This window comes from Equus quagga, chromosome 12 (genome assembly GCF_021613505.1).
Source record: "Equus quagga isolate Etosha38 chromosome 12, UCLA_HA_Equagga_1.0, whole genome shotgun sequence".
NCBI lineage: Eukaryota > Metazoa > Chordata > Mammalia > Perissodactyla > Equidae > Equus > Equus quagga.
The window spans coordinates 15,034,237-15,053,717 of NC_060278.1; the positions used below are offsets into that span (position 1 = coordinate 15,034,237).

At 34.0% G+C, this 19,481-nt stretch overlaps 1 protein-coding gene across 1 annotated transcript in view; it reads right to left on the reverse strand.

Moving 5' to 3' along the window:
• MALRD1 (MAM and LDL receptor class A domain containing 1) overlaps positions 1-19,481 on the reverse strand; it is a 640,183-nt gene that overhangs the window by 337,956 nt on the left and 282,746 nt on the right. The window lies entirely within an intron of this gene.

Here is a 19,481-nt window from a genome sequence, read left to right on the forward strand (position 1 = left end):
ATCAATTAATATAAATAACCATATAAGCAAGATAAAGGGGAAAAAACACAAAGTCTTCTCAATAGATGAAGGGGGAAAAAATTACCATGTCACATATGTGGCACATAGAAAAGCAATAGCTAGACTGTACATTTTCTGATGACAGGCTTTGTGTTCTTTCAACTCCACCAGAATACCACGGGCCCTCGTTTCTTTTGTTTTTGTGAGGAAGATTGTCCTGAGCCAACATCTTCTGCCAGTCTTGCTCTTTTTTGTGTAGGATGCTGCCATAGCATTATTTGACGAGCAGTGCTAGGTCTGCACCCAGGATCTGAACCTGAGAACCCCAAGGAAGCAGAGCAGGCGAACTTAACCACAACACCACCAGGCCAGCCCCAGCTCTCATTTCTTTCATGCCTTTGCCTGTGCGAATTATTACTCCTTTCCATGGCAGCTATAGTAAGAGTATTTGAATCTGGAAAGCATCTGCTGATAAAGTGGTATAGAGTCTAGAAAGCACATTCAATCAAGCAAATCCACTTTTATCAGTGGATTCCATTTCATCATCATAATTATCATCATAAAGTGCATCTGATAAATTATAATGGAAAAATCTCTTATCTTCAATGAGCTTTTGTGAAATGCAAAACTAATCAATTCTTTCATTAATTCAGCGCATATTATTTAAACTTCGATAAGATTCTAGTTCAAGATACAGAGGCTTCCATACAGCATAAAATCCAGTGCTTGACCTCAAGGAATTTGAAGTTTAGGGTGACAAAAACATGCACATTCAAAAAGCCAAAAAGCTACTATTTTCTATTAACATATGTAGCGCTTGGTAGGGACAGAAAGAGTCAATTAATCCAATTAAGTTGTAAAATCTGTATATCAAGCTTACTTTTGTCATGAAATCCCTGATGATTCTTAGGTTCACAAAATGGGGAAAATTGTGAATTAAATTGTATTGGAATTTTATTGTTGGTAATTATCAAGTGTCACAGAGCTGAGCAAATGACTATGCACAGAGAATTTACAAATCCACTCAAGGGAAATTGCATATCAATATCTACCAACTTTGGGTTTATTCATTTGTCTATAGATTTCTGGCAATACAAAAAAAATATGGAGAAATCATAATCTACTATTTCCTGGAATCATCACATTTAATTATACCTGATATTTTCCTTTAACATATATGCTCATAGTAGCAAATCTGGCCCAAATTCACCAATGGTCAAGTGATGCATGGTGATTCATCAGTTGCATAACAATAACAAAGCAATAATTATGCCTAAAATCTACAAAGAATTAACCAATTGCTAGTCACCTTTATAAATGTTTTACGTATCTTATTCAGTTTTCACAATAACGCTATGGGGTAGATCTGCTTATTAACCCAATTTTACAGGTTAAAAAACTGACGGACAGAGAGTAAAGTACATTGCTAAATGTCACACAGCTAGCAAGGAGCACAGCTGAAATTTGAATCCAGGTAATTTGGTTCCAACATCCATATTTAACCACTATGCATACTGCTGATTGCTTAAGGGCATGAAATGCATTTCAGTAAGAAATTTTTAGTTCGGTAAACATACACTTGCTAATTTTTATTTAATGTAAGAAAAATCATCAGTGTCTTTTAATTTTTTTCCTTATTTGTTTTAAACACAATATCAAATCATCTTTTTTATTTCTGAAATGACCTTAAGATTTCTCTCCATTTTGTAAAAGTTAATGAACAAGTTACATGGAAATGGCAAAGAAATTAAAGTGCTTGAACAAATTAAAGTGTTTGGGACTCAAACTTTATGCATAGTTTTGTTTATGCCTCAACATGATATTTGACAACAATATGTTGTACTTTGCAATTGACTATTGTGAAGTAACAAAGAATCATGTTCTAAGAATTGTAGAACATAATGTTTTATTTATCTTACCATGGCAATCTTCTCCTTATAACTTAAAATTTGAAAAGAAAGTCCAGCTGCCATTAGTTTTTTCCTGATAAATCAACTTAGTATAAACAGTCTTTTCATAAGAACAAAATGAGTCCCTCCCTTTTAAAATAATAGCACTTGACCAGGATAATAAATCAACCCCTTGGCTTTCAAATGTTTTCATTCTCAATTGTTTGTTCAAATAGTGCCCAACGTCAAATTCCACCAAGCTGCTGAAGGGGAGCAAGGTTGTGGGGTCTGGAGACCTTCTCTTCTGACATTCTTTTGCCTTCCTCAGGTAATTGCTTGCTAAGGAGCACCTCAGCTAAGCAGGAACTCAGTGTATGACAACTTGAAAACCGTTGCAATTACGACACGATCATTAGCCCAGATTAAGTGAAAGTAGAAATCTGGGCAAATGAAGTATGGAACAGTTACAATCTGAAAGAGATGAGGACAAGGAAAGGAAGAGATCTTCTTTAAATGCTTGGTAGAATTTTCCAGTGAAATCATCAGTGCCTGGAGATTTCATTTTAGGGAGCTTTTCACTTATGAAATTCAAGTTCTTTGATGGTTACAGAACTGACCATTCAGGTTTTCCATTTCATCTCAGTTGAGTTTTGGTGGTTTGTGGCTTTCAAGGAATTCATTTGTGTATCTTCTTATAACATGGAAATGAAACTTCTGACATCTATACCAATGGTTCTCAACCAGGTTATGTATGAAAACAACCAGTGTCTCTTTTAAAAAATATAGCTAGGCTGTGCCTGAGGCCTTCTAACACAGTAAGGGGACTCAGGAGTGGGGGCAGTGTGGGCAGGACGTCTGTAATTTTACAAGGCTTTTCAAGTGATTTTGGTATATCACCATGGTTAAGAAATATTCAGGTCCAATATACCTTTCTATGATTACAGTCCTTTCTCCCAACTTTCCCTGCCTCCCTCACCATCACAGGGAAATTCTCTCTCTGAATAAACGTCATACTAGATCAAGCTACACAATCCTCTGTCTGTGTATATTAGCTGCCTTTTTTTTGTTCCTCTGGAGTTGCTATTGATGAATTTCACATCGACATACACTGAGAAATGTTATTTAAAAACCTGAAACATTAAAATTATCTATCACATCTATTGTTAGGAATGTTGAAAGTACGCCCATGGCAAACACTATCAGATCCTAAACTAAACTAAGCTGTGTTTCTATTGAACTGGTTAGTGGTTATGGCTATGAATGATATACCTTCTAATTTTCCTTTCCCTTTGGTCAATAAGAAGTTTATAATGGAAGCTTCTGGTCTACCTGTAGAAACTGTACCTGTAGAAACTGTGCGGGGCTATAGGGCGTGAATTTCTCTTTGTGACTCTTACTCCAGAATGTATTATTATTTTACTGTGGCAGGGACTGCTGTTTGTCTCCTGTATCTGTCCTCTGCTTCTGTTTGATAATTTTTAGCTGGATACATGGCTGTCCAGAAAGGAGTTCATTTCCCAGAAACCCTTAGTGTGATCATGTGACTAGGTTCTTACCAATACATGTAACCCCAAGTGTCCTGTGGCAACCTTCAGAAACGTTCCTTAAAAAGCAGCAGGCACACACCTAGTAGCCATTTTCTATACCTCTTCATTCATCATTTTACCTCTTCATCCATCTCGCTACCACCATCTTGGATCATGAAGATCGAGACTGTGAAGAGTTGCTTTAAACATAGGTCAGTGAGTTGGAGGAATTTTGAGTCCATAAACCCTTAGTCAAAATCATATATACATATATGCATATGTATGTATATAAGTGTGTGCACATACACTTAAACATATGTTATTTAAATGTTCCCTCAAATCACTTAGGAAATAAGATGTGGCACTAAACAAAACTGCCTCAAAAAATTTGCATAAGCTTTAGAAAACATGCTAATTAGGTTTATGATGGCTTGCAGAAAACAGCCTATAGCATTTGTATTGGTTTTTGCCCTAATCATCAAATCTTTGATGTGAACATTTATCACGAAGATAATGTTTCATTGAAATTTTTAATTTATCTGAAATAGGTTATAATATTAATATAAATTAAAATCTGAACTATATACTCTGGCAAGATTATACAACATAATTTCTAGTATACTAAAATGATCCTCATATTACAAAAAAATGTATTTCTACATCACTACTTTATTGTACCATGCATGCAAGCTAAATAACTGAAGTGTTTAAAAAACAGTAGTGTGTGTTTATATATGCACTCTAAGTCTTTTTGAAAACATTTAAAAGTAGCTAACGCATGCACATATTTAAATGAACTTTCTTTGGAAAGGCAATAAAGATGCCAAAATTAAAATCCCTTCACAAATAACTTCTCAAACCATTTCCCAGTACAAACAATAATTTATGCTAAGTGAGCAGTAAAGAACTACATTTCATTCAGTTCAATGGCTTTTGCACTATCCAACGTGAGGGAGAAACAAGCTAGTCACAAACTGTTTAGCTCTGATAAATGTGTGTTCCTGTATATTCAGTGCAAATCTAACCAAAAGAAAATTCCAATACTTCAATCTTCACGCTGATCTATATTTTCACTCTGATGTCTGGGTCACAGCCAGAAAACACTGAAAATCACCAAAGCTTCTTGGCTAATTGACCTTTATAATTTTTAGGAATACACTGTGAATAATGTTCAGCCCATAGATCCAAGGGCAATTCAAAGAGAGGAATAGTACAGATAAAAGTGTGAGGGGCCCGCCAGGTGACACAGCAGTTAAGTTCACATGCTCCGCTTCAGTGGCCTGGGGTTCACTGGTCGAATCCCAGGCAGGGACCTAGCATCACTTAGCAAGCCATGCTGTGGCAGCCATTCCATATGTAAAGTAGTGAAAGATGGGCACAGATGAGTGGCTCAGGGCCAATCTTCCTCAGCAAAAAGAGGAGGATTGGCGGCGGATGTTAGCTCAGGGTTAATCTTCCTCAAATAAAAAGAGATGTGAGACATTTACTATAAGAAAGAATTTCCTTAAAAAGTTTTATAGAAATCTTTTCCCTCATGCTTTACCTGGTCACTCTGTTTTTCCTCTCTCTTTCTTTTTTTTTTATTGGTATTTAGTATTTGCTAAAATACAGGAGGACACCTTCTAAAAAAAAATAAGATTAACTTTTATTTTTCTGGTCTGTCTACTGAAACAGTATAAATTTTAGCAATAGCTTAGTTTTTTCCATAAAGTGTAAATTCACATTTTCTAAGAATTTAATGTTTAAAAGCCCACTTGAGAATAATCATTTGGCCATGGGACTGTAATTCACAGGAATATTCATTTTTTCATCATTAATGATTTCGCTGAGATTATTTATGAGGAATATAATGAAAATAAAAAATATATGGCCTGACTGGTAATCCCTGTCTTGAGAAACTCGATATTTTTAAAAACTAGACCAGTCTTATCTATACATTATACATAACCTCTCTTATCTAGATAAATTTTCCTTTAAATTAATTTTCATTTTTATTAAAATAAAACTTGTATGGATTTTTAAAATTTGAATACTACTTCAAGCGGCCCTTGTGTCTCAACCACTAGCTCTATTGCCATATTTTGGATAAATTCATTTTTAACTCATTTAGCTATTTTGCCTGGTATTTTCTGCATGTGTCTAAATAAGATATTTACAATGCTAATTCTTGACTTTTCAATTTTAGGTATAATCTATTGCTTTTGTCTTATGGAAATAAAGACATAAGTCCTATACTACTGCCTTCTCCAACACATATAATTCTCTCCCCTCACATATCCAAAAGCTGTTATAATTTTTGGTTAAATTCTTACGCAGTGTTCATGTTATTATAACTATATAAATATTATAATTGACTTAACCACAAATATATTTCAGTTTATTATGTTTAAGTTCCTATACAATTATTACTTTTCCTATACTTATTTCCTATATTTCTTTCACGTGATTATATAATTGAGATGTAAAACTCTTCTAAATACAGTCAAATTTATGATGTAATTGTACACTTGTGTGTTTTCTGAAAGATACTGCTTCTACCTCCTTACCCAACCTCAGTTGATTGATTTGTGAACCTCCTGCATACCCATATCTCTGGGAATTCCCTTTGTCTTTCTCATTAATTTTCTTAGGAAATAATTACAGAGCTCCAACTATGTGCCAGGCAGCAAACAAAGCAATTTTAAAAATGTCTTCCACCATGTAACTTAAATTTCTGTGAGAGTAGACATAAAATAAATATATAAATACATGTGATATATAAACTATGAAAGATGAGATAATTATAAGAAAAATTACAAGGAAAAGCTTACAGAACAAGCTTTTCATTAATACATATGCAAAAATCTTCAACAAAAAGTTTATCAGCTAAAATCTAGCAATATATAGACAGGATAATACATTCTAATCAAGTGGGGTTAATTCCAAGAAGGCAAGGCTTACTCAAGATTTGAAAATCAGTTAAGGTAATACCACAGTTAGACATTAAAGGAGAAATATCATATGATTTTCTTCACAGATTCAGAAAGAGCATTTTACAAAATTTAATATCCAATCATGATTAAATCTCTTAGAAGATGAGGAGTAGAAGGAAACTTCTTCAAATCAATAAAGAACAATACACTAAAAATACACAGCTAACATCACACTTAATGGAGGAAGACAGAATGATTCCCCTGAAAACCAGAAGCTGGGCAAAATGCACCTGCCTACCACGTATTTTTGATATTTTTCTGGATATCCTAGCCTGCAAGAAAAATAAAGCCTTGAAGTTTGGAAAGGAAGAATAACTCTGTTCTTTATCACATGATTTTAAATTCTAAAGAATTTATGAAAAGGTGGCTATTAAAACTAATTTGTGAATTTTGCAAAGCCATAAGATATAAAATTTTTATACAAAGATCAATTGTACTTTTATATACTAGCAATGAACCTCTGTAAAATAAGATAAAACCACTAAAAATAGCACTAAAAAATAAAAAGTTGGAGATAATGTTTTAAAAAATGAACAAGACCTATACAATTAAACTATAAAGCAGTACTGAGAGAAATTAAAAAATACTTGAGTAATTGGAGAACTATGCCATGCCCACGGATAAGAAAATTCAATATCATCCACATAACACTCCTCCCCAAATTGACAGATAACAATGCCATCACTATCAGTATCTCAATAGACTCTAACATTTATATAAAAATATGTAGGATATACAATAAGTAGTGAGATTAGACAAATAGATCAACAGAGGAGAACACTGTACCAGTTTTAGATGTACACTTATATATTAATTTTTTTTTTTTTTTTTTTTTGAGGGAGATTAGCCATGAGCTAACATCTGCCACCAATCCTCCTCTTTTTGCTGAGGAAGACTGGTCCTGAGCCAACATCCATGCCCCTCTTCCTCTACTTTATATGTGGGACACCTACCACAGCATGGCTTGCCAAACGGTACCATGTCTGCACCTGGGGTTCCGAACCAGTGAACCCTGGGCTGCCAAAGCAGAACATGTGAACTTAACCGCTGTGCCACCAGGCCAGCCCCTTAGATGATTAATTTTTAACAAAAGCTTCCAGGCATTCAGTAGGTACACAAAAGTCATTTCAACAAAGCATCTTGAAACACCCTACATGATATTAACTCATGATGAATCAGAGACCTAAATATAAAAGCTAAAGCTCTAAAACTTATGAGAAAATATAGCAGAATATGTTTGTGATCTTGAATAAGGAAAGATACCTTAGAGAGGCATAGAAAGCAGCAACCATTATAGAAAAAATTGATAAATTAGACATTTCTCATCATTAGAAGACATCACTAAGAAAAAAGCACATTCACTGAAAACAAATATTTGCAATACATATATATGCTGATACTTGTATTCTGAGTTTGTAACAAATATCTGTAACTCAATATTAAACATGTAAGTGGATAAAAAATGGAAAAAGTGCTTCAATGGACACTCTAGGGAGGAATATATACAGACAATCGATAAGCATAAATAAAAACCATCAGGGAAAGGAAACTGAAAACACAAGGAGATGTTATTTCATACCCACTAGAAGTGCTAAGATTAAAAATATGGACAAACAAAACATTGGTGAGGATGAGTGGCAACTGGCAATTTCATTAATTGCTGGCAGGATTATAAAATGATACAATCATTTTTGAAAATCGTTTGGTTGTTTCTTACAGTGACACATACATCTATCCTATGACTAAGCAATTCCAGACCTAGGTACTTACAAGCAGAAAACATATTTCCACAAAGAGATATGTACACAAATTTTCATAGCAGCTTATTTCATAATACCTAATAATTTGAAACAACTCACATGTTCATCAACAGAATGAAGAAATTCTGAAATTGTGATATACTCACGCAACAGAATACTATTCATTGATTAAAAGAAACAAGTTAATGATACACTCAGCAATTTACATACATTTTTAAAACTTTATGCCGAGCAAAAGGAGCCAGACACACCATTGATGGGAAGCTCATGACAGGCAAATCTGATATATGGTGATAAACATCAGAACATTGGTTGCCTCTGACTGAAGGATGGGGGGGCAGTATCACTGAGAAGGAGAACAGGGAAAATTTCTGGGATGATGGAAGTGTTTCATATTTTGATGTAGTTTGGGTTACAGTAGTGTATGCATTTGTCAAAATTTATTGTATTATATACTGAAAATCCCCACATTTTACTATATCTATATTATCCTTCATTTTTAAAAAGGAAATGAAAGGATAAAATGAGAAGATCCAACATAAGTCTTACCTGAGATCCAGTGGAGAGAAAAGAGTCAATGGGGGGAAAGCAATATTCAAAGACATAAGCTTGGAATGTTTCAGAATTCACGAAGCATATCAATTCCCAGATTCAAAAAGTTCATTGAATCTCAAGCAGGATAAATAAAAAGAAGCCTACCCTAATTCACATGATTTAGTGGAGTAACAGAGAAAAAGAGAAAATCTTAAGAACAGGTGGGAAAAAGGACATTACTTTTGAAGGAATGGTAATTAGATTAAGACCTGATTTCTCCATCACAATAGAAGCCAAGAGATGGTGGAAAAATGTTTGTCAAAAATATCTAACAGAAAAGAATTGACAAACTAAACCTGTATATCCAGTAGAATTATTTTTCAAACATTATATTGAAATTAAAGCATTTAAGTAGACTTTATCATCAAAAGATAGTCATTAAAGGAAGTTCTCATAAATATATTTCAGGAAGCAAGAAAATAAGTCCAGAAGAGAGATCAGAGAAATAAGTAGAAACAAATTAGCAGGAAAACTGAATCTAAAAATTTTAAGCCTTTTTCCTTTATTCAAATCTTTTTAGATAAAGACATTTCAAAGAGAGAACGTGCATATTTTGACACAAAATTTTATATCAGCCATTTTAGAATTGTAAATGATATTCTGATTAGATAATTTTATTCTGGTTATTACCCATATGTCTGTCAAAGCAGACAAGGTGCATTGGAACGACCAAATATCAGTTAACATAAAAGCACACCAACATCCTAAGCCCCAATATTCTTTCCACAAAACAAAAGAAATGGCTCATATGGAAAGAATCATAAATTGAATAAAGGACATTTTCTTGGAACTGTGATACAGTTAAAAAATAAAGTATTTTAAACTGCATACCTTCCCGCTGCTATACAAGTAGGGTACAGCCAATTGGCATTTCAAGTGAAACAAATTTTCCAACATATTAAGTTCATTGGGACACAAAATATATTTGGTTTCACACAATCATATTTTTATTCCAAGAGAAATGTAATCTGTGTTGTTTCACTTAAAATCAACCATTCAAAATAGCTTATCATATAACCTTTACTGATTTTTATTTAACCCTAATATATTCTAGGGGCTCAAACAGTAAAAATAGTGTAATTTTAACTTGATAACCAAGATAATGCCAAAATAATGTAATTTGTAACTTTGCTTATAATATAAATATTTCAGTAAGGATCAAGTTTATGAGAAACACAAACACATATATTATTTAAGAGATTAAAAATGTAGTCTTTTGTTTTTCAGAGTTCCTAAGAACCAAATTCTAAATGCGAAAGAACATATTTAAGATACAAAAGTATAGTTTTGAGAATTACGTAATGATATCACTATCACCAATCGTTTAACTGGAAATAAGATAACCATTATAAGCTGGAGTGTCAGGTACAAAATTTAAATCATTTCAGTAGTTATTCAACAAACATAGTGTAAGGTGCTACCTGTGCAAGCTTCACAGAACGCTGTCTTTAGTTAATTCTGTTCTTGACTTTCATCATTAGGATTCTAACACTTTATCCCAAAACAAGTGATTTCCAGTTCCCAATCCTTTCTTATTCTCTCATACAGAAAATGTTTTTCCTTCCTTCTCCCATGCTCATTTTTTTTCTTTTGATATTTCTGTGCCCCTTCTTAAGCCTTTCCATCATGCCCTATGATTCTATTTGTAAACAAACTCCTCTATAGTCTCAAGGCTGGCTATCCTCCCAACTACTCTCTATATTCTAGCCAGAGTAATTCTTTCTAAATGGAAGTCAGATCATGTCACTCCTTTTCAAACCATGCAATGGCTGTCCATATTAATGAGGGTAAAAGCCAAAGTTCTTACAATAACCTGCAAAACCTACCTCCCCAATATGTCTCTGATCTCCTAACCCACTACCTTCTTCCACCTTTCATTCCTTTCCAGCTACAATGGCCTCTTTTCATACACGTCTGGTATGCCCTGCCTTGGGTGCACTGACCTTCCTTTACTTGGAGCGCTCCTTGATATCCAATTGGCTAATTTCAAGCCTCTTTCAAGTCTTTGCTCAAATAACCTTATTATGTTAAGTTTTCATTGTCTGTGTTTGTCTGTATTATTTATATGATCTGATTAGACTTGGAAGAAGTGTGGATCTGTTACCATTAGAAGAAAGTTACTAGCAGTGCACAGTACTCAGTTCTAATTTACATATTACCTGTAGTTACCTGGAAAGAAGTATCCATCCATTAAGGGCAAAGCCTCAGAAGAGTGATTGAGTGGTGGTTTCCATGGGACAGCATGAAAGGCAGAAGAAATTCAAGCACTGCAGGAGCAAGTTGGCTGCACTGGATTTTATCAGCAGAGTTTACAAAAAGAAATAATTGGCTCAGAACTTTCCATTTTGGGTTCAAGGCCTGGTCAGAAACTCAAGGTGTTTCTAGACGGCCCTAAAGGAACTTCTTTTCTCTTGTAGGCACAAGGCTGATGTAGGCAAAATTCAGAGACAGAGTTTGACTTACCAGATTGCAGAATGAAAAGAAAGGTTGAAATCAAGCCTGGCAAGCAAGGTGTTTGAAGTGAAATTTGGTGCACTGGTTGGGAAAAAGTTGGCTCTTTAGAACCAGAATGGCACAGACAACTACAAGTGATCCAAAGAATAAAATCGAACTTTTGGTACCAAATGCTGAGATGGTCAGGGTTTAAATGCAGATAACATAAATCACTCTATATACTTTATACAGAATGTGATTTGATAGAGAGAGTTTTGCATATGAAAAATGGTTTAAACGGTTGGAGGAGTGATCTGTAGTGAATTCCCACAGGAATGACTCCCAGAATTGACTTCCCAAGAGACTTACTACCTGTATAGAAACCACAGAACATCTTTCCTGGTGACATCTGGAAAATCAGAGATCCTCTAAGTGTAACCAGGGACAAGCCAACATCCAAATAAACATCATAATTACACAGCATCTAACAACTGAAAATAATAAATTCTTTTATTAAGATATACACTTGGCTGCTATGCCAAACCACAAAATAATAGTGGCTTAAAAGGAGAGATTTTTTTATTACCCTCTCCCTTAACAGAATGAGCCAAGCATCCATGAGCTGATGTCCCAGCTCTCTGGTGTTTGGGACACCAGACGCCTTCTATCTTGTTGCTTGCTAAACGGGCGACTTTTCAACTTCATGAATTAAGATCAGAACTTGAGCTCCTGCCATCACATCCACATTCCAGCCAGTGAGAAGGACAAGAGGGAAATGGAAGGAATGTCTCTTGCCTTTAATAGTATAACCTATAGGTTGCATGGAGTGTCTGTTCACATTCCATTGGCTAATATTTAGTCTCATGGTCCCCATTTGCTGCAAGGGAAACTGAGAAATGTAGTTTTTGGTTTTGTTTTTTCAATTCAAGATGGATTGATAAGGTCAACACATAAAAAGCAATTATATTTCTATATACCAGTAATAAAAACAAACAAATACAATTTTTAAAAGAGACTATTTGAAAACTATCATTTGCCATTATATCTAAAATATTGTATAGGATGCTCTTTCTATAAAAACTACAAAATATTTCTGAGAAAAATTAAAGATGACCTAAATAAATGCACCTACCCTTACCATATGCAAGGTTAATATTGAAAAAATCAATTGCTTTTCTATATCCCAGGACAAAAAATAGAAAATGATATTTTGAAAGATACCACTTACAAAAAATTATGATTTCATTAGCTAAGAACATTAAATATCCTTAACATAAAACTACAATACATTATTGAATAATTTAATCTATGGAAATAACATATTTTTCCATTTATTGCAGTGGAGAAATGGTTATCTATATGCCTATCTAAATATTGGGAGATTTATTACTACAAGAAGAAGAAAATGCTTATCGCAGAACAAATAGCAGACTACCACAGCTCCAGTCTTGGGTGGTTCAATAAAAAATGACACCCTGTTTACAAAGCAGTGCTTACGTTATATTCTGTGGTTAATGTGTACAATAACTATATTACGGTAAAGCAATATGAAAGAACAAATTTTAAATAAAAAATTCATTGGTTACCTTAACAACTAAAGAGATTTCAAATTGATAACATGCCAATATTAGCTAATACACAATATGCCAATATCCAATATAATTAACATAGCACAACAGTATTACTACTTTCTATTAAAACATTCCATAATTTTAAATAAGATGTAATGATGTCATGTATTTTAAATTATTGCATGGGATAAATAATGGAGAAATTGCTGAGTAAATATTTATAAATGCTTCCTATGTTATGTTATATCCAAAACTAATTTTAAATATTCTAAATGTATTGGCTAGCATTTCCAGAAATGTTCTTTATATGAGTTGTATAGAATTTTATACAATATCTGCTCTATAATATCTGAAATTGGAAGAAGAGAAATTTGTAGAATATAGAGCTATGTAATAGAGCAATAGAGAAATTTGGGACATTAGAAAGAGGAAGCCTAGGCAGATACCCAGCTGCCATAGTAAGGAAATCTTACTTCTCTTTGGAACAAACATATAAAAAAGCAGAAAAATTCCAGAAAAATTGATTGTATTAAAGGAGAAAGGAGAGGCTGTGGAGTTAGTTACACTATTAGTTACTATATCTATGAACAGAAGACAGGTATTTTTTCAATAGACCTAAGTGGCAAAAAAGAAACAGAACTTTCAGACTTTAAAAGGCCCCGTAGATCCCTGGCCATTCAAATCTGAACTATCATAAGTCCAAGTGCTGGCTAACCGTTTCCCCCATCATGTTCCATTGAAAACTGACACTAAGTACAGCCCCTTCCTACATAATGTTAGTAATTTGTTCCAAAAAATCAGACGTTCTGTTTTGAAATGCTATATCCATAGTCAATTTCCCATTATTCAAATGGGAAAATTATAATGCATTACACATTTACACATCTATCTCCAACTAAGTTCTAAATATGCAAATGAGACACAGCAAAGCACCAATAAATAAAGGTATTATGTTTATCACTGCATTTGCAAGAGCCATAAATTCTTTTAAGCCAGTGATGTCTATCAGTTTAATTAGCTGTTCCTTCGAGTCTTCGTTGTTGTCTTCCTTGGACTAATATTACATGTTTACACGAACAAACTTAGTAGCAAATCCCTCAATGAGATAATCTAAGAGCTGTTCGACTATTTTTTAATCAATCCCTTCAAAGCCAACGTTCCTTGATCAAAATGTTGCATTCTTTTATCCTCTCTTATATTGTCATTTCTTTTATTCACTTCTTTGTTTTCCTCTCCACAATTTTCTTCGACACTTTCTCCATTTCCAGGGCCATTCGTTGTTCAAATTAGACAAAAACATGACTACATGTGAAAGATGCTGAGGAAACCTATTCAGAACAAATGCATGATAAAATAATGGCTCACGGTGCATTTGCTGCGGTGGCGCCTCTCCTCACCATAGCAACGGCCATGACGAACACCCTCTATTGCCACAGCATGAAATTTTCAAAACATCTTTGCCTACCAAATGTATTTGAAATGGAACTTGAGATTTTTCCTATAAATATATTGCTTAAACATCATTCTAGTGAGTTGGGAGTGATGCAAATATATTTTCCAACATAAATATTAGCCTCCCCCCCAAAAAAAGAGTAGGAAGAGATATAGGCATTCTATGAATTTGAGTATTAAAAAGCAACAGGTGTTCTACTGGGGGACATTAACTTGGAAAACATTCTGAGGAATACGCCTGTATATTTAAAAGGAATTTCTTTCCTTTTTCTCCATCATACGCGACCAAGTCATCAATTTCTGTGAATTCCAGTACTATTTCTTTCCTTTCCATTGCTTATTATGAATAATAAATGAAAGCAGCATATTTAGCAATTAGATGTTTTGAGGCTTTTGTGAGAGCAATTTCTTTGAAGGGAACAGGGTGGGTGGAAGAGCCTTGACCCTTGCTTTGAGCAATAAATGGAACATGAAGGAAGAACGCAAGTATGCAACATGCTTTTAAGAAATTTCAATTTATGCACAGTTTAATTTCATAATCTCCCCAGCAAGGAAGAGAACTGGCAGAAAAAAAGGGAAATGACATATACGAAACACTGACTATATGCCAAGTAGTGTTTAGAATATACTATATATTATTATTTCAAATCTTTTCATATTGCTCAGAAGAAGATGCCAATAGTTCCATTTTTACAGACAAGAATGATAAGAATTAGAGAAGTTAAGTAGATCAGGTGATATTACATGGGTAGTAAGCAGTGCAAAGATTCAAGTTCATGTCTTTAAACTTCAAATGCATGCACTTTACACTAAACATTGTGTAGGGTTCATTAAATTACAGAGCCGAGTACAACCAGCCCCATTTCCCTAGCCCAGGACACGGACCCAATAGCTATGCCAGCATTTTCATTAGTAGGTAGCAGCCTTTTAAACTACTGCCAAATATTTCAGAGAAATGAGTGACCTCAAAAAGGAGCTAATGCATTTAGCCCCCACTGCCTTCCATACATTTTTTAAAGCAAAAGTTGATTGCTACATTATAGTTTAAAACATATTTGTTGTATAACTTATATTTTGAAATAACTGTGGGGATTTAAAACACACACATACACACACACAAACACACACACACAAGACTGATCCTTGTCTTCATCATACTTAGAGTTTTTATTAAATATCTGCTTATAATATAGAAAATATGATGATCGTGGCTGTATTTGCATATGAACATTTAGAAGAGGAATCTTGGTTGTCTTTTTCTTATTAAAATTCATTAAACAATTATTTTTATCCATCATCATTTGGCAATTAACAAAATTGCCATCAAAATAAGCTCTTAAAATATAACTTCTAGATACTTAATAATTTAATAGTACTTTTGCTAATAAAGCCCTGGGTCTTATTTGACTAATTAGAATCTGTGATTCCAGATTCAATTCAATCGCGTCTTCCTAAATATATGTGTTTTGCCTCCTCTTGTCTTTTCTATTTTAAGCTATCTTTGATGGAGTTGTTAGCCTACACACATGAATATAGATGAAAAGTCTGTGTGAACTAGAGTCATTTCCAAAAGTTTAATGAACTTAGCCACTGCTTGTGGAACACAATGCCGTGTATCCTTCTTTAATCTGTGAAAGTTCCAAGTTAAATGTTTTTGCAGTAATGAGAAATTAAGAATCATTAAACATTTCAAAGATACACACAGACACATTATTCATGACACATCAAGAATATTGCATTATAGAGGTTTTCAATAAATAAGACTGAATGATTATAACACAATGTAAAATAATTATATGCTTGTGATCTCTGCAAGAAAAATAATTTTGCCAAAACAAATGGTAGAAATATGTTCCTAATAAAATGCAAATAACGGAGGCTTACTCTCAAATGTCTGTGCCCCCTAAGGAATACTGGTAGAGATGCCCAAAATATAGGATAACGTAAAAGGAGATAATTTTTATTGAATAAATGCCTATCATTTACCAGACTTTAGACTATGCAAATTATATAGGCAATTACGTCTCTTCATTCTTAAGAGCTTATGAACCTAAACAATAGGTTACAGTCTCTCTGCTTTATGGATGAGGAAATTGAGTCTCAGAGAAGTTGTGCAACACACAGCTAATAAGAAGGGAGTCTAATATTAGTACCTAGTGCACCAGAACATGGTACCTGTGCTTTCACATTTGGCCTTGGAATACATTTTTGTGCTTCTATTTAAATAAGAATCTAACTGCAATTCTGGGGAATTCATAGATTTCTCCCTGACTGGTGGAACCCCATTATCAGGCCCAGATCCAAAAGCGCCCTACAGTGTTCATTTCATCTCCTGTGCTTTCTGCTAGGGGAGCCATTGGCCACGAGCGGCCACTGAGCAATTGAAACGTGGCTAATCCAAAGCCAGATGTGCTGTGAGTGTAAAACATACACTGGATTTAAAGACTTAGTATGAAAACAAGAACGTAAAATCTCTTACTAATATTTGTATATTGCTTTTATGTTGAAATGATAACATTTTGGCTACATTGAGTTAAGGAAAACATTAAATTAATTTCACATTTTTTAATGTAACTACTAGAAAATGTAAAATTACACGTGGCTTACATTTGTGACTTTCATCATACTTCTATTAGATGTCTGTGATATCATTGGACTCTCTTGCACCAACTTTCATGAAGATCAAAGAAAGCAGTTGGGTTTCTATTTGTTCAGAAAATATACACATACTCATAAATATGCATATATATACATATACATGCATATATACAGACAAATATATACATGTATACATATATATATATATACACACATACATACAGCCTTCCTTTAAAATGTCAGAGACTCTGACAGAGTCCTCTGAACTCACAATGAAGTCGTTTTTAAGAATCATTTCACAGTTTGAGTCTAAACAAAGTTTAGCTTTTCATTTTTACCAGGAGAAAAGTGTATACTTTTAGTTTCTGGCGGCAGTTCAAGGTACATCAATTACTTGATAGGAATGCTAACTCCATAGGCATTTACTTTTCATCTGCTGCATTTGAATGTAAGCATCACCTCTGAGATAGCTATGAAAACAAATTCTTTCACTTCAATTTGCAGGATGATTCTAATGAGATAAATAAAGGCATTTGGAGTTTTTTTTCTTGGATTCCTTCTACTGCAGCTATTGCATACTTTCAAGGTATGTTCATTTGGGGAACAAATTAAAACAAATTCACATTCAAGGTGGTACCAGTTTCCTTTGTAATATTATCCCCGATACTCACTACACGAGGTGCCTGCTTCAGCCAAATTACCCACAGACAGTCCACCTCTGCCGTCGGCAGGACCCCATCTTGACTCTGTCTCATGCCCTGGGCCTGCCTGCAGTGCTCTCCCCACAACTTTCTTTATCTGGTCCTACCATGCTCACTCTTGGCCCCCCTGTCCTGCAAACTGAAGGGATCTTTCCTTCCTATGAGCTCCAAGTGTGGTTTTAAACTCCTGCACATCCTGTAAAGAAGTCTCAAATTAGATACTCTCAACTGGATGCTCTCTTTATCTCCTCTGCATTCCCATAAAGTTTTGCATATTTCTCCAGATACTTAATTATATCCTACCTGATATTAGAGTTATTTGAGATATTTTTTCTATTCCTCCTCACCATATTGAGATATTCTCAACAACAGGGATTCTCTTATTCTCTAGTAATCCAAAATTTAAATACAATACATTAAATATCATAAGGACAGAACTCTAGCATTATTCATATGTAGCCTTTAATTTGATAATTAATATATTATTTGTACCACTTTGTAGATACTTTTTAATTTTCCCTTGGGAAGTTTTAAAAAATAACTTTGTTCAAGATTTCACAGATTTAGGAACTTAATATCTCCAACAAGATTGGTTTGTTCCTCTTGCATCCCACTTAGTTCAATGAAGTTTGAACTGGTTCAACATAGCACTCCCTCACTATTTGGATGCTATGGAGTCATTTTTTATTACGATAAAAAAGTTACTATTCAAAAGACCAGACCTATACAAGAGCTAATATAGCTGCCATCCAAATATTCTACACAGAATAGAAGGCAAAGCCTTTCTCAAGGCAGTAGATTAGTCTGAAGTATCTGAAACACTTTTGCATTAAATGCAAATAAGTATACTTATCCCTCTTCACAGTCTTGAAGCTTTGTTTTCCTCTCTATTATTTCACATAGTGCTAGAAACATGTCAGGCAAAGAGCCCGTTTAGTTGTCAACTGGGAAACATTTATCTAGAAACTTCCTCTTAGCCAAATTAAAATACTCCCTTTGAAATGAATGGGGAAATAAAGGCAGAAATGGCAGTGTTCCCCATTCTACCAACCATGTTAAAAGCCAGAACAAACAAATTAGTTCATCCTTTTTAAAGTACTTTTTTTTCATTAATTGTGAGATATAATTTAGATTCCAAAGGAATGGCACTTTTGTTTTCTACACTAAACTCATCATTTAAAGATTAATATATGCCATATTCTCAATTGACAAAATTTTCTCTTTTGTCATTTTAATAATATATGTTGCATTTATTTTCATCTCATATCTTTAATATATGGATTAATTATCTTGCTATTTGAACTTTTTACATTATCACTGTGTGTATTATATTGAACATTTAGCAACTCAACATTTTAATATAATTCTTCAGACAAATTATAAAAACTTTTAGGTGAAAAGAATATATGGACATATTCAATCAGCTACACTATTTAAATTTTTAAACTCAACCATTAAAATTGGAATTCCCAGGGGCTGGCCCCGTGGCCGAGTGGTTAAGTTCGTGCGCTCCGCTGCAGGCGGCCCAGCGTTTCGTTAGTTCGAATCCTGGGCGCGGACATGGCACTGCTCATCAGACCACGCTGAGGCAGCGTCCCACATGCCACAACTAGAAGAACCCACAACGAAGAATACACAACTATGTACCGGGGGGCTTTGGGGAGAAAAAGGAAAAAATAAAATCTTTATTAAAAAAAAAGTACTATTCATTAAAAAAAAAAATTGGAATTCCCATTGGTCTAAAAAAATAAATAGCATAATCACAGTAACGTTTAATTAAAATTGAATAAGTTTGTTCTTGACGTTCTTATATTTTATTAAGAATGAATTGACATTTGTTGAGGATTGACTTCTGAATCCAGACTACGAACAACCCATATTCTCTTATTTTATTGATCTAGAAAGAAGCTGACTAAACAGAGAACTAAGGAACTGGTAAATATACTGAAGCTTGGAGAAAATTTGAAAGACAGTTTTAGGAGTAA